At 41.7% G+C, this 26,999-nt stretch overlaps 1 protein-coding gene across 1 annotated transcript in view; it reads left to right on the forward strand.

The window, feature by feature from the left end:
* Positions 1 to 26,999, forward strand: part of YPEL2 (yippee like 2) — a 119,621-nt gene that overhangs the window by 92,481 nt on the left and 141 nt on the right. The window lies entirely within an intron of this gene.

The raw sequence follows: 26,999 nt of genomic DNA on the forward strand, positions 1-26,999 counted from the left end.
GAGGTCAGCCCTGTAGACAGCTGGGGACTGACACAGCTGGCCTCGAACTAGGGGAGCATAAGTGCTGCTTTTGTGCCCTCATCCTGCACTGCATCATATTCTCCTTAACAGACACCAAGGATCTGGGCCAAGGTCTTGATACTGGCTTTGGCCTGAATACCAGTCAGGTAGGAGATGCATCACCACTTCTCCCTCTTCTCGCACATAGGCGTGGGATGCTGTAAAATACACATTATTTACATACAAAACCACAAGTCAGCATAGTAGTATAGCTCTGTTTTCCAGCTATTGCATTTACTCCTCTATTAAGTCTTTCTGTGCTTCTGTGTGATTTTGACAATGAACCTAAACTTTAATAAGATTCCTGAGCACGGGTAGCTTATTAAATTAAACCAATAAATGTAGGGTGACCAGACGAGATGAAGAAAATATCAGGACACATGGGGGCAGGGCGAGGGTCCACCGGCCGAGAAAAAAAAAAAAAGCCGAGTGCTGCCGGCGGATCGAAAATTAAAAAAAAAACAGTGCTACACAGTGAAATATTGGGACAAATTGATCGGTTGGGATGTGGGACAACCATCCTAAGTAATGCAATGACAGTTACAAAAAATATTAATACAGAAAGGAAAATCCATTCAAGACAACTCTCCTAGAGGTCAGAACATGATTCCAGCTTCGGAAGATCAAAAGAATGGGTGATAAAATATGAATTTCACACTCTGAGGTGGAAGAACTGAGAATTTAGCCTATTTACTTTTTTAGTTACAACACAGGTGCAACATAAATAGCAATGGGCTTGTGTGACCTACGTGCATCCTGTCCATCACAGGGCCTCATCCAAAGCTCACTGAAGTTGATAGAAAGGCTCTATATTGACTTTAACAGGCTTTGTAGCAGTCCCACAGGGAGCACCAGGCTATACTGTAAGTTTAAAGACGTTGTGCAGTAGGAGAGTTTACACAGATGGGGATTAAAGGGTACTCATCTGAACTCTATTCCCAAATCTGTCACTGACTGTTGTGTGACTGGGCAAGACACTATATCTGTCCCTCAGTTTCTCCACCTGGAAAATGGGGGTTATGATGCTCGCCCACCTTCTGTAAAGCACTCAGCCCCCAATTTTTAATGGTATTTAGGTATTGCTGTGAAACACTTAACTGGGGATTTAGGCCCCTGAGTGCCTAAATCACTCTTAAAAAATGAGATTTAGGGTCCCAAGCAATGCTGAGCACAGCAATGCTTAAATACCTTTTAAATCGGGCCCCAGAGACTTCCAGAGGAGAAACACTACTAGTGCTAAGTACTGTAAGAAGTGGAGGAAGGATTATGGATGTTGCAGAGGTTCCTTTTCTAAAATCTGGGACAAAATGTAGATCTACCCCTTCTTGGCACAACCTGTAGAGCCGGCAAATTCAGAAGACATCAGGTGCACTCACTGGATGTACCGATCAGAGAACATCCTCTGAGCCCATTGCACATAGTGGGGTAGAGTCTTGTAGTGTCATCTACATCCGTTTCAAGTGGGGCCCAGTGCTACCAGATGTACAGTCATAGATGTCTTCTGAGGTAAATGACATACAAGGCAGTGGTGAATCAGGCCTAGGTCTTAGGGAGTTGAGAGCACCCAATGGACCCACTGAGCACTGCGTCCCAGGATTCACAGTAAAACGTACAGCAGCAGTAATGCAGATGTCTGTTGTAGCAGTACTTTTAATTTCTGAACACAGTAGCTTCTTGAAGGAGTCCCTCCTGATAAAAAAAAAAGAGAGATTTATTTTCTGATACAAATGAAGCAAGGAACACTACTGGATGTGGTTAAAGTGTCAAGAAATGTTTTCGTGAGCCAGCACTCACAGTCAAGGTTCAGTCCCTCCACCTTTTAATATTTTTAAACAGCCGATACTGCATCTTGATCACTCTTTCTGATACAGAGGGAGAATTTCATGCTAGACGCATGCGATTCCTGTCTGTCTTGCAATGTTTGGCTGTGGAGCTGTGATATTTCTCTGGGAGCAGGAAGGGCTGTGTACACACACAAGCAACGGGATTTGTTTGTTGTGTTTTCTTCTTTGTAAAAATGCTGCAGATCAGCAGTGAGCTGACATCTCCTTTCATCCGCCTTTGGCGTAATGGCTGTTACAGCTCCATAAACTGGGAACAAACAAGAAAGGTTAATATTTAATTAGATATTTTATTCTCACTCTGCTCTTTCTTTTGGTTGACAGAAACCTTGCAACTTGCTTGTTCTAAAAGCAGAAGACAGGAAACTAGTGATTTTATTTATATATATTTACAAGAGAAATGCAGGTTTACAGAGTCATTAAATGTATCCAGAGCTGCTTTTGTCTGTACACAACATTGTCAGTAGGTGAAGTCTCTGTAAGGCTTTGTTGTGGCTGCAACAGCTTGCCTGAAAATGCAAATACTTTCCTCGCATCATAAGATTGTAAACAAAGGAAATAAGATTACATATGAGAACTGAATGTTGCCTGCGTAATAGATCAGACAAGTAACAAAATTAAAATTAAGATGTAAGTGCTCAATTGGCTTGGAGCACAGGCACAGAGTTGTACAGAGATCTTAATTAAATCACTTAGACTAGATTCAGTAATGAGCTCTGCATAGGTATTTATAGTTTCCAAATTCCATTTAATTAATTCAATATTGCTCCTTTAAAAAAAAAAGAAACAAACAAACAAACATGGCCTAGTCAATGTCAACCACAGCCCAGATTCTGTCCTAAATTATATTGATTCCATGGAGTTGCACAGATGCCAGTGAAGGCAGAATTTAGCCCCCCTAGGTGTGTGTTGTGCTGCAGCATAAATCCAAAGAGCCGTGCTTAAAAGAACATTCTTCAGGGCCTAAACTAAACAGGATTCCATTTACACACTGGATTGATATCAATCTTAAATTCAAGAATAAGGAAGAGACCAATCCATTTTTTTAGGTATTTGAGTAAATGCCAAATACTGTCTATCCGCGTTTGTTGAATGCAGAGATTTAAGACGGAGGGGGGTGGGGGAAGAAGGAGGTTAGGAGAGATTTTGCAGAATGTTGTCAGATTTGTTTTAGCTGTGCTCTACAATCAGTTTTGTGTTAAAACAATACTTCACAGTATCCCTTTGGCAAGGTACAGATCTGTTTTAGAGAAATACTCGCCTAGTTTAAGCAGAGTTGGAATAGTTGCAGCCAACCAAATGGGCCCCATTTCAGTGGAATCCACAGAAGTCTGGGTGCATTTATACGTCTCCATTTCCACATGCCTTTCCCAGGTTTGCTCATACACCTGCCGCATGTGTAAATGTGTGTCCTGATGCACAAAGTCCTCCTCCAGCAAAGCACTTAAGCATGTGCTGAACTTGAAATACGTGACTTCTCAACCTTCAGTAACTCTCTGCCTGAAATGAGAAATGGAGCTAGATCTAATAAGAAAGACTTTTCTATCTCTAACATCGGAGTCTATGGTTCACTTTTTCAACCCCCGCTATCCATACAAATTTGAATACCTGAACGCTCAATCTATCCATAACCAATTAAAATACTTCTCCAGTTCAGATACTTGCTGCACTGTGGCTCATGGTTCGACTGCTGCTTCACATATCTACACCAAGAGAAGCATGATGGAATAAGGTCCCAGTTCAGCAAAGCACTTAAGCATATGCTTAAAACTCCATTGATATCAAGTGGGGCTTAAAGTTAAGCACATGCTTAAGTTCTTTGCCAAATCAGAGCCACAAGGTATAAATTCCATCCAGCACTTTATTTTTTTTCCTGCCAAAGTAAGAAAGACTCCTTTGATGTGTGTATGTTAAATATAAATCTTCTTTCCTTTGTATTATTGAGAGGGCAAAGTGGGAAGAGATCCAATGGGATAAGAGGAAGGGATGCTTTCCAGGGTAACAGCCCCCAGGGATGAAAGGCTCTGCCACCTGTTCTTTCTCTTCCCTTTTTCATTTTTTTGCTCTGGGGTAGGCTATAAGGAGAAGGAAGATTACTCTTTGTACAAGGGTCTGAGGTTGGCAAGGCCAATACATTCTCCCATCACCTCCCACACTTTAAATCCCATAAATTATTAGCAGTTTGCAGGATCCGTGTCTGTTCACTTCCAGCTATGCAGTCAAGTTGTGACTCCAGTCTCTGCTGCTGCTACCACTAAATACTAATCCTCTGCACTTCACTAATGCCTTCTGTGTAAGGATCCCAAAGTGCCCCGAGAACAAAGGCTCATGACAACTGTGTGCAATAAATAAGCCTGATCCCCATTTCACAGAAGGAAGAATTTAAATAGAAATTGAATAACTTGTGCAAGTTTGCACAGCTAGTTGGTGGCAGAGCTAGAACTCAGCTAGAAATTATCTGCTGCACTAACCACATGACCACACACTCTTCTTCTGGTGTAAGTTCCTGCCCACATCCATGACCACTTTACCAAGTTCTCATACAGCTCATGCGAACACACCAAATGCAGAACTTGATGTAACTCTGGAGAGACTATAGTGGAGAAGTGTCTCTCTCCATAGTTTGTCATGTGGCCGTAGTCCCCTCTCCTCGGGGAAGAACTAGCAAGGTTAGCTCAGGTCTTGGAGGCAGGCTCTGCAGGGAAATCAGAACACATCATTCACAAACTATCATACCGATTGTCTTGTCTGCGATGTCCTTTGTCTCATGACCGTTGCATAACACAGGAACAATGCTGTCGTCAGTATTCGAGATGAGTGGATGCATATTGATCTTAAAACCCAAACAAGTCTAGTTCGGCTGTCAATGTAGCAATATGATTGGCCAACAGAACTTCCCCTACTTGCACTCAGTGTGAAAATGTCTCTCCTGTGCCCATGTAACAGACTGTGTTGAGGCTTATCAACGAGCCTCTGTAGTCTGAAGGGAACAGGGCAAAGATGTGCAGTTGAATTGACAGCAAATAATTGATTGGCACCATGCATGCAAATCATTTAACCTTTCAGGGATGCGGCTCATTCACTGTTATGTTCTACTGATATCGATCATAATTCATTTTCCAGCCTTTCACATGTGCAGTGCTTAGCTGAACCATAAGGTGAACCCTGAGCCAGCCCTTTTTGCACACACGGCTCACAATGCAGCCTTTGCAGTGAATATTTATCATGACAGCAGGTGCATGTTGCTAAATGCAACATAGGTGAAACATGTTGAATGTCCAAAGCAAAATCTAATGAACAAGAGGAGGGGAAGGCAATGGGTTCTGGACATGTGAGCAGTGGGAATGATGGGCATGGTAGGTTAGGCTGGAGGAGGGTACAGACTTTTTTCTGTACTCAACGGGGAGAAGGCACAGTGGATTCCATCTTGAAGATACTTTGGGGGAACGAGGGGAGTTGATGGGATTAAGCAAAAGCATGACTCTGGCTTCCACTGAAGAAATGATAATAATATTTTGCCCCTTAATAGAACCTTCTAGGACCTGAAAGCGCCTTTCAAACAGTAATTAATGACAGCCCCTAACCCATACTCTGATGAGATAGGAAAGAACTAGCAACATTTTGCAGGTATCTCCAGTTTGGCATATCTCTGTTTTGTATTGTTTCCAAATTCTTAATGATGATGGATCTGGTTGGAGGGTGAAATCTCTACACTTTTGAACTTGCAAGTTTTTAATTGATATGGCAACTGTTGGAGCTGTCTTCAGAGACATATAAGTGGGTTAGTGAGCCCACTAACCACCACCCAATAAATCTCTCAGTTGCTGTGTGTGGATTGTTTGTTTGCTTCCTGTGCATCCTGGTTAATGTGATTTTCTTCCCCTACCTAACAAGGGGCTGTGACCTGCCTCTGGGCCCTAACCCAATGATGTTATCATGTTGGATACTAATTTTTCCAACTAACAGGGCTGCCAGAGCAGGGCGTAGTCTTTGGAAATAAATAGGAGTCGTGCTGAGAAGGTTTAGAATGTACAACTGCTTCTGTGGCAGTTATTTCTTCTGTTCTGTAGAAGTACCGGGTGTGAGGGGGCAGGAGATGAGAGACATTGAGGTGTGTGTGGGTGGAATGGCAGGACTGCTGAGTTAAAGGAATTGGATAATCCTGAAAAAGTAGTGATATTGCCGTCGTTTAATCAATTCTCTGTGTGACTGTAATGAGCTTGAGAAAGAGCTTGAGTCTCAAAATCAGACAAAGCCTTTCCTAATGGGAATCTGTGAGTTATGCGTACTGAGAAGAAGGCTTCATAATGTGTTTGTGAGGCACCTACAACACCAGCACACTGTATCTTAATAAAACCAGTACACTTTAGTGTACTGTCTGGTTGGATTGGTAACAGGTAGGACCTTTCACTTCTGGATCACCAGTTTGATCCAAGGCAAGTTACCAGTAACTAAAAGTTGTTACCATCTGAAGGCTATTTAATAGCCTACCTGAAATGAGCTGCCAGTTTAAGTTAAGTTACGTCACTAGTGGGCATGTTTCTGTGTCATAAAGACCGTCACTATGATTGCTACCTTTGTTGGCAGTCTCAGCAGAGGTGCAGACTGGATTCCTCTTTCTCTGCTGTGAGTAGTTCTGAGGCACATTGAGAGGGTGATCTATTGAGAAGCTTAAACAGCTACTGCTCATATGATACTATGGGTAGAGGCTTCCAACCATCAAGGTTCTCAGTCCATCCCCTCTCACCAGCATGGATTTCACTGTAAACGAAGGGCTGAGGGCAATACAATAACTAATTCTTATTTTGAACTTTTACTGTCTAGATCTCCATCTGCTTTCCAGAGCTCATTAAATATCAAAATTGGAGAGGTTTCAGAGAACAGCTCTGAGAATGATTAAAGGATTGGAAAACATCCTTTCTAGTGAAGGAGCTCAGTCGATTTCGTTTATCAAAGAGAAGGTTAAGGGGTGACTTGATCACAGCCTATAAGTAACTACGTGGGGAATAGGAGTCTGTTAACTGAGGTTTTTCATCTAGCAGACAAAGTTATAACAACACCCGGGGCTAGAAAATTAAGCTAAACAAATTCAGATTAGAAATAAGATACAGATTTTTAACAGTGAGGGTAGTTAACCAGAAAAACAACATACCAAGGGTTGTGGTGGCTTTCTCCATCACTAGAATTCCTTAAATCAACGTTGGCTGCTTTTCTAAAAGACACACTCTAGTTCAACCACAGCTATTGGACTTAAGCAGGAATATCCTATGGCCTGTGTTATGGAGGAGGTTGGACTAGCTGATCATAATGGTCTCTTCTGACCTTGTTTTACAGGTGGGGAAACTGAGGCATGGAGCAATGCAGTGATTCAGCTAAAGCCACATAGTGTGTTTGTAACGGTGCTGGGAATAGAACCCTGAGCCCTAGAGGGTATGTCTACACTGTACACTATGCTCAGGCTCTAACTCAGATTTGAGCCCAAGCCATCCACTCACAAATCAGTCTGACTTGGGTCAGCCAGCACTCATGATCCAGATCCTAGAACCCTGCTAGGAGGGTGGGTCAGAGCCTGAGGCCCACTGTGATTCAGACCCAAGCCCTGTCATTTTGCAGTGTGAACACAGCTCAAACCACAGATCTGAGTCAGAAAGGCTGCATAGTGGAGTATGGCATGTTAATATGGCTGCAAGACCTGGGTCTAACATTGTAAGCCAAGCTTACAATGCAGCGTGTAGGTTCAAATACAGGCTTGGAAACACCAGGTCCACATGCCCAGGTCCCACTGACCCGGGATTACAATGCAATATAGACATATCCAAAGAGACCCAGAACACAAACACCTTTAAAACAGAGTGAATCATGTTCTGCCAGCTTGTTAGCTGGATGCTCAGCACCCTTGGGTATATAGTGGTATAAAGATTGATTTCTTGATTAAACTGTAATGTTTGGTATAATTAAGGAAGTCATCTAAGTTCAGAAAGTCATTTAGATACTCTTAATTGGATTGGGGGAGGGCACTTTCTCACAGTGAGAAATGAGCACAGTGGCTGTTGCATTGAATTAAGAGCCTTCTTTCACTCTCAGACCACATGTGCAGTTGCTGCTGATGTCGATGAGAGATACAGGTGTGGATTACCACCAGCATATAGCCCCATGAGTACGTTGCAGTTCACACTGTAGGCATCTCGTTCTTAACCTCACTGCAGGCCTAAACAGGTCTGACTCCATTTAATCTGATGGAATTTATTATTATTTGTATTAAGATAGTGCCTAGAAACTCCAGCTGAGACCAAAACTGTGTTATAATAGGTGCTGTACTAACACACGGTGAGAGACAGTCCTTGCCCCACAGAGATTGCAGTCCTTAGACAAGGCCAAGAAGGGAAACAGAGGTACAGAGGCTAGCCGAAGGTCATTGGCAGTGCCAGGAACAGAACTAAGGTCCCCTGAGTCCTAGTCCTAGTCCAGTGTCCTCCTTCTTTAACCATTTACTAGCTTCTTTCATAAAGAAAGATTTTCAGTTTAAAGCATTTCCATTACACAAAGCAGTGCTGCTTCAATAGAAAAAGTCCCTTTGTTGTGTTGTTTTTGCTTCCCTTCCATGAGACGTTCCACTTGTCTGCAGTATTCCACTGGCATCTCAGTGTCATGTAGAGTTTAATATTTTTTATTTAAAAGCCCTCAACAATTTTCCCTTGATCAAACAAATTGTTCCATTATTTTAGTTCTCGGCAAAAAGCTCCATTTTCTGCATTTGTTTTGTTGTTTGTGACATTAAAAGACAAGATGCCAGGCTGCCTTGAGGATCTTCTTTTGTTTGGCAAGGAAATGTCAGAGTGAATATGGAAATCTGAAGTTCACTCCTGGAATTAGTGTCTGCATTGCAAACTGTTTTTATTCAAGAAATGTTAATTGCACAGTAAATTGTAGGGCTGTCAAATAAGATTCGGTGAAAAGATCAATTCACATTAGATAGAGGAAATCACATTTCTAGACAGAAAAAATTAATTTAGGGAAAATCAGTAAGTCAGGCCGAGGTTATGCTAGTTTGAATCATTGTTTATCTGATCTGTATGGTGGTAGTGTTTCTTTAAAGGTTAAGCCAGGTAGGTGAAATTGCTGCTGCATAGGTACGTCAGTGCATGTATTTTTAAAGGGACATGGCCCCATATTTAGGTTTTGAAAGGGAAAAAAGTGTTACAAAACCTAATGTTAATTTTGCATGCAAAGAGTAAGTGTTGTAATTTTGGGGAGGATACACTATATTCATCCTTGGTGTTAAAAAATCATGAGTCAGTCCTGCCCATAAATGAGATTTTTAACAATAATGTTTTAGTTCTTTTTATTTGCGTTCTGGTTTTGAGCTTTTAGGTTTACATTTTCAGGTTTTTCTCTGAAACCTGAGGGTTAGGTGGTTTTTTTTAAATAAAAACTGAGATTTTCATGTAATCAGATGACTCTGGGAGCTGAAGCTTTAAGAAATACACCAACTATAGTGTGACTCATGATCAGATTGGGAGTTGGCAACATTTTTTGTTATGTTTGAACAGAATCACTGAATCCCTGCTTTAATTGCAAAACTGAACTCAACCTTAACTATGTAACAGGGACTGGTTGCTTACATTATGGAAATGTTTCCATTATATTAAAAACAATTAAAAACAGAGATTCTTTTTTTGTTGCTGTGGGATTCCAGCCCAAATATTGAAATATTTTCCTATGATGGATTCACCTCTTTGCAGAGCAGCCAGCTCATGGCCTGTGCACACTTAGGGCTCACTTAAGCCCTCCATTTATATAGCACCTTCCATCCAGAAGGATCCCAGAGTGTAGGACTTGTGCAGACCTTTTGCTTTAAGAGGAATTAAAACCAGAAAATGAAACTGACCAGTTTGTTTTTGAGTGAAGTCAGAGCCGGCACTTCCATTTAGGTGACCTAGGTGGTTGCCCAGGGCACCAGGATTTGGGAGGGCGGCAAGGGGTCCTTCCGCGCTCTGGGTCTTCAGCGGCAATTCTGCGACGGGTCCTTCATTCGCTCCAGGACCCACCACCAAAGTGCCCCGAAGACCGGGAGCTGCGGAAAGACCTCCCCGCCACAGAATTGCCGCCAACGACCAGAGGTGTGGAAAGACCCCTGCCTAGGGCGCCAAAAACTGTGGCGCCACTCCTGAGTGAAGTTCAAACACTAAACTAACAGCATAAATGGCAAAGAGCTGTTCAGTTTTATAATCAAAGGTGGTATCAGTGAAAGAAGTAAAGAATGTTTTTTCTTTGACGTGCACGAGTGTTTTATGCTCACAGCATTTGTGTAACTACAAAACAGTCTTGGCACAGGCCTCCTAAATGTACAATGCAAGGCAACAATTCTTTCCCTGGAAGTCCCCTAGTTAGATCTCTCCAGTCTTCCACTGGATCTCCTGGATCATTGTTAATTTGCTACCTTTTTAAAGGGTTGTGTTGAGCAAAACTTTAAACTGCCATGGATTTGCCACAGGTTGGTGATTTGGCCACAGCTTAGTTTTCTGTCTAGTCTTGATTCCTGAACCAAAATTATCCCATTGCGTCACTTGTAGGGTGCAAGATACAGAGACACCAGCTAAGTTTCCCAGGCTGCTGCACAACCTAGACAAACTTGTCTTCGCTGGTTGGATAAGAACAAATATCTCTTTAACATCTAATATGTCCTCTATTGAGGGACTGTATCCTGTCTGTGCTGCAGAGAGATTGCAACTCATGGCTTAACAGGTCTCCTCCTTATCCAGCCACTATGATTTTTTAATTCTCTCATTCATAGTCATAATCACCTCCATTTATATAGCACCTTCCATCCAGAAGGATTCCAGAGTATAGGACAAATCCTGCTAAGATTTATATCCTGTACAAGCCGAATGATTTTAACAGTTGCTTTAACAGGATTAGGAACAGAGATAATTTATGCCACCATTGAAATGCCACTGCCTCTTGCGTGCAGCACAGCAGCCATGGCTATGCACTTTTCACATGTTTTTTTTTAAAAAGGGGAAATGGAGACTAATTTATCCACCTGAACCTGGAGGAGTAACGTTTATATAAAGTTATTGGGAAAGTGGCGTTGAAGTTGCATCTGGTTTGGTCAAGCTTAAATTGATTTTTTTAAGATCAGTATGGAATGATGGGCCTTGTCAGTGGCCCATCAAATGAAAGGCTGTTACTGCCTGTAATGTGGGTTGCTCACCTCTTGAGCACCTCCTGCTGTTGCATCTGGTACTGAAGGACTTTTCCTGCTCCTGGTGCCCCCTGTAGGTTGTTGATGTTGCTTGGTAGGTCTTCAATGGCTCGTCCCTCTGATCAAGTCATACAGTCAAAAATGGGCGAACCCCTTCCGGGATAGCAAAAGTGCAACAAACTATCTGTCCTCACCAGGGTCTTCAGCCCTGTCTCTGGACCCTTTAAATCCTGCCCTTTGCTCAAGCATCTTGTCCCCTTCTCGAGGCTTAGGCCACTCGGCCAGTGAGGGAACCCAGACCTGCCCACTATTCTGGATTCCAACCCAACGACCCTATAAAGAGCAGCCACGTACTGCTTCCTTCAGTTAGTTGCTGCTTCATTCCCTGGGCCTCTTCCCACATGACCCCTTTCCTTTCACTCATTACCTTAGGGTTAAAGTTCTCAGGTCCTCTTGTTCCCAGGTCCAGTAAAGGCAGCCTGTTGATCGTCTGTGGCCAGAGAGGAGCTCCCTTCCTCACCCCTCTGGTCCCAGCAAAGAACTGACCTGCCCAGGCCCTGCAGCTCCTGTACTTCTAAATGAATTAATTGTAGGTGGTCAGGATGTATGTATCAGAACTGGGTTTTTAGTGGGAAACTGGATGTCACAGGATATCTGGCCCTTTAACGGAAGTTGATCCCAGCCCTGCCTGTAGCTAATCAGCTGCCTCCCAGCTGATCTTCTGAGGCCAGGGATCCTGTGATAGCTTGAAGATCACTTGGTCCTCATAAAAGCCGGCAGGTAGCTCACTTGAGGGTGAGACTAGCAGGAAAAAGAATCCAGTTTATATGTGACTCTTGGAGGGATGGTCGATCAAGTGCAACCCTGAAAGAAGGGAACAGAGAGGCTCACTTTGACTCCTGGACAGAGGGCCTGTGGAGTATAATCCCATAGATAGTAGCTAGGCCCCTGCAGAGGACCTGAGTTACGAGGAAAAAGGCTTGCGTGACCTGTTCGACTTGTGGTAAACAGTTTTGTTTTAAGGAAATTAAACTGAGTCAAATGGAGACTGGAACCTCATGGCTGGAGAGTGGTCTTTGGTGCACAGGCTGGTAAGTTAAACCAGAGGTTTACACTGGGATTAATTTAACAGCCTGACTCTTGGAGAAGTTCTTTAATAAACTCAAATGGTGGGTTTAATGGACATCACTATGTACACCCAAGATCTCCACCCATAGACCCTCTTTCCTTCCACTGGCACAAATAGCATCCTAACGACAGACCTGCGGAAGTCCTCTGCAGCCAATATACCTTAAAGGGAAGGATACCAGCTGACTGTAAGTGCTAATATCCCCAGAGTGATGGTTGCATGCATCTTGTTCTATTGATTTACCTTCCTCATTGTCTGACCATGTCTTGGAGCAAGGGGACCTGTCTTCTAATCCCCTTTTCTTGCTTCTGATGATGATGATAATAATTCTTCAGCGTCAATGAGGAAGAGGAAAACATTTAATTGTTTAAAGTGCCACTGAGTTAAATTTAGCCTACCATGATAATTTTTTTGTTGCTAACAAACTGTAATTGCAATGAGGTCCTTAGGTTTGTTCTATCCAAAGGCAGATGCTGCTGGCTAAGCCAGTTTACATACTCATTGGGAGTTAGGCACCTAAATACTTTGAGGATCTGTGCCTAAATTCCTATTGCTGGATCAAACTCTTCCCTCAGTGACACCTGAATACCCCAACTAGGCAGAATATCACTGGAATATAGAGGCTAGGGAAGAACTGAGAGTGTGGGGCTTCTTTCTATTCTGTATAGTTTTTTTTATAATGGCACTTCATTGTTGTATCTGAGCGCCTTCCAGCAGTGCATTAAGCAACTTGACTATACATCTGGCCCGCGTTGTTTGTTCATCCTATCCCCAGAGGGAGAAGTGTGTGCATTGGAGTGTCATGTTTTGGTAGTTTGTTATACCTGTTGCTATGTGTTTATATTATGAAAGGCAAGGTCAAAGAAAGGTGTTTTGCACTTGGCGTGGAAAGTGGTGGTGAGGTTTGTGGTGGCCTGGAGTTTCCCAGGCAGTTCATTCCACAATCTTGGTCCTCCCCCAGAGGAGCTTCTTCAGAGCAGGGGCTCAGTTCCAACCTCCTTATTCAGGTCCTGATTCTGATCTTATTTACACTGATGTAAATCAGGAGTAGCTCCACTAATGTCAGTGGAGTTGCATCGGCATAGAAGTAGTATGAGTCAAGAATCAAGCCCTTGGTGTTTTTCATCACTATTTAAGTTAGGAGTCTGTGCATAGAGATAGTAGCGATGAGCTCTGAACAAGGGCTTAGGACTAGAGGGTGCTGAGCACCAAGGCCCTGAGGTAAGCATTTACCTGAGTGCTTTACTTACCTTTACTTACAAGTTGGAACTACTTGTGTGCTTAAAGTTAAGCTAGTGCTTAAGTGCTGTACTCGGGGGCTGGAACAATTTGTATAGTGGGGGTGCTGAGAGCCGTTGGACCAAACTGTAAACCTTGTATATGATGGAAACCACTTCAAGCCAGGGGGTGCGGCAGCACCCCTAGTGCCAGCACCTAGGGCTGTACTGGATCAGGGTCTTGGTGTTTGGCCCCTTGCAGGACTGTGCTTTAAACACCGAATATAAATAGGCAGATCCTTGGTTAATCATCCTGACTTCTCTTCTCTCATCCTAGCAAATGAAGGTTCACGTTATTAAAAGGTATTGCCCTGAGCCTAAGCAAAGAGGGTTAAAATGGTTGTGAATAAGGGCAGGAAGAATTAGCAGCGAATGAAGTTTTAAAAGTTGGAAGGGTTAATGATTCAGAGTGGTGCTGGGATGGCCTGGGCACAGATCCCATCCTTTGTTAATGAGATCTCTGTGTGTGTGCAACACCCACATATTGCCTTTGGAAAGCTTACCCCCAAGAGCGCTGGGTTTTACAACTTAGCAAAAAAATGTGCCTGAAGAAACATCTGTTTCCCAGATCAACGCTAAGGTACACAGAACTACGTCTGAGCCTTGGCACAGCAATCCTCATGCGCCTTGGGATGCAGTCTTATTACCTGACATTTGTAACGATTGCAACGGACTCTCAGGGTCGTTCTGCTTGGGGGATTTTCCATTCCCCTCAGCAGGATCTGATTGATGGATTGATTGCGTGTGTGTTGGACTCAGCATGTAAAAATATCCATTTATAAAATAAAACCCTCCTTGCTTCCCAGAATGTTGAGAACATGTTTTAAATCATGTGTTTAGGCTTTATACCTCAGCCATGCAACCACCATGGCAGACTGACTTTAGAGAATACAATGGTAGAGGGTGTAATGGTGGAACATGCTTAGAAAGGAACGTGCACATTCTAAGTCTTGTACCCAATGAGTGAAAATATGTCTTGTATAGTGGGACTAGCTAAACTGTGTCCGCAGACCCCGTTAAAATGCATACTGCAGCATATGGCACATTGCCTGCTGAACTGAGCTACATAGACTCTCAGAAGTGCATTGATTATCTGCTTAAGTTCAGTGTGCTTTGAGCGTGATAACTTTGTGAGAGCTAATACACATGTTTGTGGGTGGCTGACAAATGGGTTAATCCTAAAACATGATGAGACAGATTCTGTGGGAAAGCTCCACTTGATTCAGTGGAGTTCCCCCAGGTTTCACACCCACAGAGAATTGGGTCCAGGGTTTCCAGAGACACAGGGATGCAGGATGGGGAACAGAGGGGAGGAAAAGAGAGGATTTGGAGAACTGCAGTGAAATTGCCTTAAAGCAGTGAATAAAAATTACCTGGAATTCCTTTTCTTTATTAGAGCAGCTTCTCTAAATTGTGAATGCCACAAGCATTTTCCCTATCAAATTAATAGTGTATATCCTCTGACATGATGCTAGCAGCCAAACTGCTGAGTCCCAAGAAAGGAAGTAATCCTGAATATATATATATATGAAATAATTTTCTGCAAATAAAGACTGGGGTAAATTATGCTCTATTATCATATGAGTGCAAAGGCAGAATAATGTCTTTGGCTTCACTGGAGTTAGTGTGGATTTATGCTGGTGTAACTGTCAGCAGAATTTGACCCATTGGGCCTAATTCTCCTCTTACACCAGGTGGAACTCAATTGACTGATGGAATTACTCCTGATTTGCACCTGTATAAGTGGGAAGAGTTTTGAACCCATTGTCTTTGCAACAGACAAAATACATTAGGAGATCATGGATCAGATAGTGAACTTGATTCTAATCTCACTTATACTGGTGTAAATCAAAAGCAACTCTATTTAAATTGATTGAGTTACACTGGTTTTACACCAGTGTAAGTGGAATCAGAATCAGACCCACAGGTTTTGTGCCTGTAATGTGCATTGGGAATGAAATGCGGAATATGTGCCTCTCTTTCCTTACACTTCTCTCCATTCCAACACCCTGTCTCTGTTTGATATTGTGTGACTGTATCTAAGATCTGAACTGTGTTCGGGAATGTAGTTAGAGGCCCAATCCTTCAACCTTTACTCATGGAGAAGATTTAGGCCTTATCATTTTTAGTACATCAGATTTGTGTCATCTCAAGATCAGTGTCCTAGGCCCTTGCCTGCATCCCAACTAAATCTTTCATTGATTGCAGTGGTGCAGCATTAAGCTCCAAGGTCTTGATCCAAAGTGCACTGAAGTCAACGGGAATCTTTCCATTGTTTTCAGTGGGCTTTGGATCAGGCTGTTAATAAGGCAGGAATGCACTTTGACCAGACTGCTCACAGCAATTAGAGAAGGGGGAGAGGGCACTTTTGAAAGAGCTCTGATGTGTAAAGAGTAAAAGGAAAAGTACATAGATCAGGTAGAGGAGTTGAATTATTGTGTCTGATTGTTTCCATCAACAAGAATTTATAGACTTTTAGTGGCTGTAAACATATCATTATGCCTTTCCAAATTGTAATGAGAGGTATTTTACTGTTTGAGACACGTTGTTTTGTTTGTGTTTGAGTCACATTCTTTTGTTTGTTTTTAGAAAGCCATAGGCCAGAAAGCTCCTGGCACAGTGCACAGACACTGCTGACATTTATTATTGGCAGCACTGCTTCACTGACTCTGCAAACAGCCCGAAACAATAGTTCTGAGAGGCCTGAATCGCCCCCACCTTATCTCAGCAGAGTGTTTAACTTTGGACTAACGATGACAATATAATATTAATATTAGCTCTTTCATGTTAGAAACATCCAGACCTCAGAGACCTTCAGCAGTGGATTTCAATAGATATTTATTTTAGAGAAGAAGGGTTAAATGGATCCTTTACATCAGTATCACTTAACTAGAAGCCAGTTAGAGAAGTTAAACCAATGAAGGGTCTTCCCATACTGCCTGCCATTAGAGTGTAACAGACAGATGGCAAATGATACATATGGCCATTGGTGATAGGTGGAATTAAGAAGGGGAAGTTTTCTCGTATTGATGAAAGCGATGGGAGGTGGGCAGAGATATACAGGAGGTCAGACTAAACAATTATAATGGTCCCTTCCAGCCTTTTGTTATTTGCAATATTTATTGTAGTCGTGTTGGTCATAGGATAGGAGAGAGACAAGGTGGGTGAGGTAATATTTTTTATTGGACCAACTTCTGTGGATGGAAGCTCAAAAGCTTGTCCTTTCCATCAACAGAAGTTGGTCCAATCAATGATATTACGTCACTCATCTTGTCTCCTTTTAGCCTTGACATCTATTAATCTGAATGGTTACAAACACGGGGAAAAATTGTAGTTTAGACAGGCCTAGATCCAGTGGCCCTGATTTCAGGGGAAATTGGGATCTTTGCAGCTTGGTTCCTTCTCTAGTCTCTGCACAGATGCAGAGCTACGTGGGCCTGGCGAGATGCAGTGTAATCCTTCCAGCAGCTCTTTCTATGAGGCTTTTTATAGGAGCCAGGGAGTCTGCATGCTGTCTCCAATTATAAGGGAACCATTTAGGTTAGTGTGTAATGGACTTGAAAGGATCTGAGTGGAAACCAGAGTGAAATCAGCTTGGAACAACGGCAACATCATAACACGGGGGAGAAAGCCCTGCACTGTCCCAATCTCTCATCATGATGTATGCAGACTTGTTGGCTCCTGCTGTACAAGGTTTGTAAACTACTCAACTCTACTAGTGAAAGATACAAGAGTGACAGTTTCCTCACTTGGTTCACACAGAAGATACAGCACAGGCAGGTGCAATGCAAGCTTCTCCTATGACACGCCTCCAGCACTGATCCCCTGGTGTGATCTGGAGGGACTAGGCTGAGTGCAGAGAGGGAAGTTAATTCCTTGGCCTTTTTCCTGAGCCTGCTAGTGAAGGTGACAATTACGATGGAGGTTTTAGTCATGAGGACATTTATCCACTGGGAACATAACTGACATCCTTCACCTTTCTTGCCTCCCTCCCCCAAACCTCTACTCATTTCACATCTGCTATTGAACAGCTGTGAGATTGCAACAACTGCCATTCCCACCAACTAGGGCCTCAATCAATCCAATGACTGAGAAGCGAAAGGCTCTGTATCCTGTTACCAACAATCCCCTCAACCATCCAGTTCCTCCCCTGCCCTCTCAAGCTGCTATGCCTAAAGCATTTCAGATCGTCTGTGGCAAGCATCTATACTCAAGTCTTCAGTATGTCAGAGTGAAATGTGAAAAACGCATTAAAAGTGTCATGCTTTATCAATCGCTACATTGTATGGGGGTCGCATTATACATTTCAAGGGTCATTGTAGAAAACAATAGATGAAATGAATTTAGTACTCTGGCTTCAATTATCTGGATTTTAAATATAAAAGAGAGTCACCTCTGTTTGTAAATAAATATGCTGCTTGCCTGGTTATATACTCCCAGTATCACAGATTAGATACCTGTCGCACAGCTGTGGGTTGAAACCCAGAGGTTTTTTGCTCCTGTTACTAGGATCATCCTGCTGTCATATGGATGTTATGCTCACTACTCCCCTATTGTATTTCATCGCTGAGTACAAAACTTCATGAACAATATGATCTGCAGTGCCAACCTAGTTATAGAAACAAAGAACATTATCAGTAAGGCCTTGATTCTGCAAGGAGATGAGCGCCATCACGTGGAGACACTCCTGATTTATATTGCTGTAAGTGAGAACCTAGTAGGACTTTCTGGCTACTGTGCTTCTCAGTCTAATTAAGAAAAGGAGGAAGTCCTGATAATCACATCAGTATTTTCAGAAACAAAGTAGGCATGCAAATTCCTTGAGGGACGGGACTGTCCCTTTTTATTATCTTTGTATGTGTGTATTGTGACCAGCACAGTGGGGCCCTGATCTCTGATGGGAGCTTGTGGTCGCTATCATAGTCCAAAAAGTAATCTGCAAAATAGCACTCAAGTGTAATAAATGTGATGGATTGATTTGTATGATGACCTGTGATGGAAAGATAAAAGTAGCTGGCTGAACAGCTGCACAGCAGTTACACAAAATTAACTAAGTTTGGTATTAAATGAGCTAGGACCTTTAAAATACAAATCATGTTGCCTGTAGGGGGATAGGACTAGCTGGCTCAAGGGCTTGCTAATTGTGATTTATACTGCAGTAGCACCAAGAGACCCCAGTCATAGACCAGGGTTCCAGTGTGCTAGGTGCTGCACAAATGTAGAACAATAAGAAAGTCCCTGCCTTGAGGAGCTTACAATCTAAGTACTTAGATCTAATGTCCCTCACTTATGGATCACTCTTCAATTCCTAATGGACAAACATCCGCACCCCAAAAAACACCATTGCAGGTGACAACCACATGGTAGTGTTGGCAGAGGGCCATGGAAACTGAACTCCCATCTCAACAGCTAGCTGTGGACCCTTTAGTTCAGGCTTGAGAGTTCCTTGGCAAGGCATCATGGAGGGACACAGTCACTGCTCTTTTCTGTGCTCTCTCAGTTCTGAGGACTTCACGTTAAACTTACTTTTTAAATAATGAATTCTAATCCAATTTGAAATGGGATATCTTTTTCCTTTGGTCAGATGAGGACCCAAGAAGCTGCATTTTGAGCTAGTATTGTGACTAAAGTATAGGTTGGAAGGAGAGACCAGAAAGTAATTAGAGTAATCACTGTGAGAAATGATGAAAGGAGGGTTCTGCTGCAAAAAGCCTGGTTAAAAATCCTATGAATTGTCCACAGGCCAGCGGTAGCTGAAGAAAAGAAAACCTGATGATAAATGTTTTGTTATGCTTTTGAACAGAATATAAAACAGAATGCTATTGAATCCCCAGTGTGTGGGCTAGCGATTTAAAAAACTGTGCACACCGTGTACTGAACAAAAGTACCACCACAAAAGGGATGGAATACTGGTAATCAATAACTTCATTTTAAGACATTATGAATCAATTTACTGGAGCATATCCACTACTGCATCTAAATTAAACATCTCGAAGTGCAGGGAAAGGGGGGAAAAAAGGTTTCAGACAATTTTCAACAAAGCAATTCATCTTGGTGTTGTCTCCATAACAAAGATATTTAAAGCCCATATTGAGTGATATCATTAGGCAAAGACAGAAAAAATCCAAATACCCAGTCCTGGAGGGTATCTGCTATACCAAAGGAGGAGGACTTGAAGGAGCATTTCTTATAGTAAATAGCATTGTCACAGTTGGGAGAAAATATGGTTTGAGCCTGTGCATTTCAAAGAGACCTACATCAGGGGCATTTGATCTTTGTCTAAACGAGGGCTTTGTTTGCAGTTTGCTGGGAACCTAAGGGTCACACCGAGCATCTGACCTTGACAGGTGTTAGGTGCCTCCTGTAGGACTCTATAGGCTCTTAGATATAATAGTGATGAGGCACATATCAGAACTAGGTACACATTGTTTCATTTCCCACAGTTATGGTTAGTGTTAATCAATAGCTCCGTAACTTGTGATAGTTTTAACCATGTGTCATTGGGTTCAAGATGCCTTGTGCCAAACACAGAACAGGCTACTTAGTTATTCTCTAACTTGGATTGACACAGAAATCATTCTAACAAAGGCTAATGTTATCCCAAGTACACTTGTCTTGGTGGTGAAAGACCTGAGTCATGTCAGATTATTCAAACACTCAGGCATGCGCAAACTTTAACTTCAATCAGCACCTTTCAGGATTGGATACCTGGTTTGCATCAAATAGAGCAGACTACAGTCACTGTAATCTGAATATGGAAGTTAAGTCATTGGGCCCTGATTCACCAGTGTGTTTAAATGCTTTGCTGAACTGGGGCTTTGGAACACTGGATGCTAGGACCTGTAGGATCTAGTATAGATGCAATAAATCAACCACTGAGCACTCTCCTGTCAACTTCAGTACTCCACCAGAATGAGGAGTGCAAGCAGAGTTGACAGGAGACACCATGGTAAGTAGATCTAAGTACACTGACTTCAGCGACGCTATTCATGTAGCTGAAGTTGCGTATCTTAGATCGTCCCTGTGTGGTAGTGTAGACAAGCCCGTAGTTTCTATGTTAATCCCTTATGAAACCTGTGAGTTGCATCTCAGTTCTAAAAATTTGGCTCATCACAACCTGCATTGTAGAGCACAGGTCTCTGTCAGATCAAATACAATGCCTAGGAGGTACCTTGGTTTAAATACAAACATGAGCCTCTTGAATAATATTCATCGGACACAAGACTGGAAAGCCAAGGAAATCTCTTGTGCCTACTACAGAAAAGTGCATTTGTCAGAATAATTAAAAAATATTGTTCACAGTAGAAGTGAACCAGACCATGGCCTTCTAAATCCAGACTGGGATGTCAAGAGACTGAAGTTTAGTCAATACTAAACTGTGAGACAGAATGTAAGGGCCTAAGACTCCAACAGCAAATTAAATATATGCAGCAACCACCAGCTGGGAAAACTAAATGTAATTTTAAAAAGACTCATTATTAACTATCAGCTCAGATTCTGCCATACAGAATAGTATAATTAAACTGCACATGATCAATTACCTTAATGCACTTTTACCACTGGTACAATACTCTCTACTGGATCACTCTCTGATTAAGGTTGCTGTAATTTTGTTCCCCAATTACTTTAGGCTGCCTTCTAGAATAAGGGACTGATCTTTATTCAGGGAATCAGTCTCTAGAGGCAAAGATTTCAATGTGTCTGTTTAACTGGGGCAGATCTAGATGTGCATATGGGAGCCACAACTCAAACAGATGGCTAATGTTCATCCAACCACTAGCTTAATATCTATGGCAAAAAAGAAGCACCCACTGTTGGATCAAGATACTTCCTACAAGAATATTTTGGACTATAATAATAATATATTGGACTATTTAAAAAAATTAAAATAGCCAGCTATTAAAAGGGGGAAAATATTCTTCAAATACTTAAAAGCTCTCTTCAGATATCAGGCAATTTTACAGGCCTATCGTGTGCAAAATCCCAAAGCAATTTAGGATCTAGCCTGAAATCCTTATCTCCCTTGGGAGCCATTGCAAAACATGCCAGACACAAATCCTCAAGACAATGACACTTGATAAGGAAATAATAATTAATTATTCTTATGGGACATGTGTACATGGAGCTGTGCAATAGCTTACTTGTGCCACATACCAGGATCCTGACCTGAAAGAAATCTAAGGGCTCAATCTATGATGTGAAAAGCACCTCCCAGCTCCTGTACACTTGAGAGCAAGATAGGCACAGAGTACCATGTGAGTGTAGATGCTATACAGATCAAACACAATGTGACATATGGTCCTTATAATGGGAATAATGAAATCTCTGGCTAAGTTAAAGAGTTGGAGCTGAGTGAATAATGTGTTTTTAATATGGTCAGGAGATTATCCACATTGAACGATGATAAGAGCCCCTAAGAAGGAATGGAAGACAACTCCTCTCTAAACAAGGCAGCACATTAACTAAATGCAGTTATAACAGGTTCCATTTAAAAAATTCATTAGCTTATGTGGGATTTGAGGAAACATTGTAAACTTGCTTTTTAACATAAAGGCTTTGAGTGGGGACCTTTACAGTTCCCCACTTAATTTTCTATTCCACATTGCACAAAATGTATTAAATATGTAATGGGTATGTTCTGTGCTAATGGGCACTGTCCTGCCAAATCCCATTCACACTAAGTGGAAGAGAATAGATCTGCCTATATCCTCTTTATGTTCTTTCAAGTTGAAGGATAAGTACAATGTTTTTCTGATAACACCAACTTTTGCTTCCCAAGGAAGTTTAAAAATCTGCTCAGTTTACAGTAGAGATACTTTGTTTTACTTGGAATTCTGATTCTTCTAGAACCCTCCCCTGGAGTAAATCTGTGTCTTTGTATAATTGTTTGCATATAAGGATATTTCAGACTTATATGTAGTTCCTTACTTTGGAGGATCTCAAAGTGCTTCCCAAACATTAGTTGACCCTTCTTTCTTGGGATGCACTCTCAGTAAGCATCCACAAAGCTAATTCATTCTCTGCCTTCAAATCCCTCCTCAAAACTCCTTTGCCATGCTGCTCACTGGAACTTGACAACACTTAGGCTGCTTGGGAGCTGCCTATCATGCTGATCAATATTCTTTCATTGTTTACTTAAACTCACCCATCTGTCTGTATCTATCTATTATCTCTTGTTTTTATACCAAGATTGTAAACTCCTTGGGACAGGGACCATCTTTTCGGTTCTGTATTTGTGCAGCACCTAACACAATGGGGTCTTGGTCCATGACAATGGCTCCTAGATATATAGTAATACAAATGGTAAATAATAATGAAACTCAAAACACCCTAGTGTATTGTATCCATTTTATTGCTAGGGAAACTGAAGTTTGAAGCAGTGGATTGATTTGTCTAGGGCAGGAGTGGCCAATTATTTTTTGTCAAGGTACAAATGTCTTGGTCAACATATAATCAAGGATAGACTCCAGAGAACATATTAATAACAAAACAACAGCAATGATGATCATAATAAGTAAATGAATTACTTTAATTACAGGATTAGTGGACAGAAAATGGACTGCCCATTAAAATTCATGAAGACACACAATTTAAGACTCATGAATAACCGGGCTGCAATTATCTAGTGTCAGGGTTTTTTTCAGTGCCACGGAGAGAAATTAAGTAATTAACATGGTGTGTGTGTGGCTGCCATGTGCTCCCCTTGTGTTGCTGATGCTCAGACAAACCTATTAAGTGTTCAGGGTAACCTTGGGGAATTGGTCATGATGGTGCATAATGGCAATAAAGAGGAAGGGGGTGATGGGCTTTGTGACCTGGCTACAAAGTGTGTCTGATGAAAAGTTGAAAATTAAGAGCAAAAATGTTGCTGAGAGTGAGGATTTATTTTAAATGTATTTTATTGGGAGAAAAAGCCAAGTTCGTAATATTATTGTCACTCACTGACAATACTGGCTGTCCAGAGTACGGTGTTTTACTTAAACCTTCCTCTTAAGATGCTGCAGGTATGACTTGTGATTAAGACCCTGGACTAGAACTCATGAAATCTTGGTTCAGTTCCCCGCTCTGCCAAAATTTTTCTCTGTGACCTTGGGAAAGTCATTTACTTGCCCTGTGCCTCAGTTCCTCATCTGTAAAATGTAGGTAACAACTACATATTTCACAAAGGTGATGAGGATGCAATCATTAATGGCCTTGAGGTGCTCACACATTATGGTGATAGGCGACATATGTATTCTTATATTAGATTAACAGATCTCATATTAGCTATCTTCTTTATTAAGATACATCTAGCAGTTCCTTCATAATGAAGGCAAGGGAAGGAGGTGGCAGAAAAGAGGTAAGTGATCCTTTAATCACAATGTGCAACGAGGGCTGTGAGGTCCACAGAATTTTGAGTTCCCATTCAGGTCTGTTGAAAAAAAGTTGCAATATCTGTCATACTGTCCTGTCCCAAAGTGATTCTGAAGCTCCTCTTGCATCTGTTGAATGAAAGGATGCCAGGATTCTGACTTGTCCTTTGTGCTACCCAAAAGGTTACTATGTGAAGAGGATATCCTACTTAATAGGTTGCAGAAATGCTCACATCAAAATGTCCAGTGCAGGGAATTGGACAGTCCATTTCTAGTTTGTCTGTCACAGGGCTATATCTCAGGGAGAATCACTGATTTGTTTTTTCTATCTCAGAGTGCTGTCATTTAGGAGGGATCATGTACTAAAGGCAAAATATCAACCTTGTTATAAGAGATGAATGGATCAGTACAGATTTTTGTCAAAAACTTGGCAACATCTAGACTGTTCTAAACACAATGATAGAGTATGTGTCGGGCAGTTTTGAAGCATTTGCGGAGAGTTCCATTTAGCAATCTGTACTGGGTCTGATAAGATGGGAAGACAGGGACCAAGGAACTGAGATACCATGGTGACAAGGGAGGTATAAATGTCTAATGAGAAATTTTACTGTAATTTACACTGGTGTGACTCTACAATGACTCCACAGACTTCAATGGACTTTCATCAAATTTACATCAATATAACTGAAGTAGAATTTGTCCCACTTTTAGTGAGGCAAGTGTGTCCTGCTGGTTTTCTAGGGAGAGTTTTTTACCGATGTCTTGCTGCCAGATAACTCTTAAGTTCTTCCCACTGTGGGGTTGTAGGTGTAGCAGAAAGGTGTCCAATTTATGCCATTCAGGAAAACTAAATAAGTCCTAGAAGGGGCATAAGTAGCCTCTTGAATAAATCCATCCTCTGGCAGTCTCCCTGGCTCGTGTAGCCAACATAAGGGCTCATGCCAGCCCTACTCCATGTGCCCAGCTAACTGTGTGTGGCCAGACCACACTGCCCTACAACTGTTCATTGTTTTTCAGAGTCCACAGGGGGGCAGTGGGAAATAACATGCAAGTTATAGTAGACCTGAGCGTCCTCTGATTTGCACCAGTGACCAAGCAGGCCTCTGGCTCCCCAGAATATTGGCAACACAAAGATTGATTAGGGCCACTTTTGTTCCTCCTCTTGTCCCTGCACCAACGGCAGGACTGGAATAACTGAGAACCAAGCCCAATGATTTTGTATAGGCCAAAAATAAGAGCTCTTTTTTGAGGAGCGTTTCTTACCTAGTTGTTTTCTAGATGCAGTCTATTGGGAATTGGAAGCCTAGGTAAATTATTGATTCCTTTGATCATTTGATAAGGAAATCAGAAAAGGGATGAGATCTGATATGCAAGGATATCTTCAAAGCTTATGACTAGTTGAGGTGCAGGCCTGAAAAGTCCCTAATAATTTTAATTACTGCAGGTATAAAAAACTAGGATTTGAAGAGAACATACTGTGCAGTGCTTAAGGTGGACTTCCTGAAGGATGGCACAGTTCTGAAATTATGTAGCTAGGGACTCTATGGCTGGGCAAGCACTGTAGTGGAGAGAAGGGAACAGTCTATCTGGCTCCTCTTTCCAGGAAAACTATAGAGGAGCGGTGGCTACTGATATTAACAGAGGCTTTAGGTTTTGAATCCACTGTACAAAATGTGTCCCTAATCTAAACATATGCAAGTTATGAGGGTTTAAAAACACAGAAGACTCTATTAAATGCCTTTTCAGCATCTAAAAAGGCTAATACTATGCATTTTTCTGCCCAGACTGCCTCCAGTACTCTGTGTACATTTATATAACAAGCATCTATTTCTAACTAACTGTGCCTGATCTTCTGAGAGGAGACTGGGAAGGAAATGTTTTAATCTTAAGGACAGAATCTTTGGTAAGATTTTAAGATCTAGACTGTTCTAAAGTCTACACTCCTGTAAGACTACTGCTTTGGACCCTGGCCTTATGGAGCTATATATAAAATGTTACAGAGATCAAAAATGTTTTAAGGGTTGCGGGAAATGTGTTTGGTTTTTTTCCCCCACAAAGACTGCACTGCATGATACATCTTAGGCAGTGGCTTCAAAAGAGTGTCATAGAGTTTATAATACTCAGCACCCGAACCATCTGTGCATTTCTAGATTTCTGTAACTGAGGGAGAGATTGCAAACAGCTGAGTCCAGGTATTAACCACAGTGATCTTTTTATTCATAACTTGCACCTGACATCTCTAACAAGCACAGCAATAATTGGTGTATGCTGTGTGTCTGAGTCTGTAGTTAAAATTAAAAAGGGTGATTTGGCCAGGCATGTAAGGGTGGTATAGTACCATAGTGAAATGATAACCTGGGCAGAAATATCATAGCCAAGGTTTAATATGCAAAGGAATAACTTATAGTTTGATTAAAAACCACTTAGCCCTATCATCATTGATATATATGGGACTATGCAACTGCATAAAATTAAAGACATGCATAAGTCTTTGCAGGATTGGGGCATGAGGGCCTGATTCTATAACCATTACTCATTCTGAGAAGCACTCATAGATGCTAAGGTCAGAAGGAACCATTAAGATCATCTCGTCTGACCTCCTAACCATGACTCAGTCTGTTTGCCTTTAATGGGTCTCAACACATGAACGCAGTCTACTCAATATGAAGACTGAAGAATAAGCCCCATGTCCCTATCTGTAAAAGAAGACAATATTTAGTAACTTCATAATGGGATTTGGAGGCAAAAATTGTCTGTTTGTAAAGCACTTTAAATTCCTCATTTGAAAGTACTATAGAACTGCAAAGTATTATAAGAGAAAATCCGTGAAAAATTAGAGTATAGGAGGCATCTTCTTCCAACTGTGATGCTCCTGGAAAAATTCTACAAATAATACTATGTCTGGAGCAACCATCTTCCAGGTAGGGATACAGATCTTCTTTTTGAGTAATGTTGCTAACTTGTAGCTAGTGACACAAAGGATGGGCACTAACATAATGGATATCAGAAAAAGGAAACTCTTGACTATCTGAGGTTGGGCTATGTAAAACACTGGCTTATGTTATGTATGTCTGCAACCAAATTAAAGCTCAGGGATTGCTCTTCTTGTCAGCTCCCATATATGGAGATGCCGGG

This window comes from Gopherus evgoodei, chromosome 17 (genome assembly GCF_007399415.2).
Source record: "Gopherus evgoodei ecotype Sinaloan lineage chromosome 17, rGopEvg1_v1.p, whole genome shotgun sequence".
In the NCBI taxonomy this organism is placed as follows: Eukaryota; Metazoa; Chordata; order Testudines; family Testudinidae; genus Gopherus; species Gopherus evgoodei.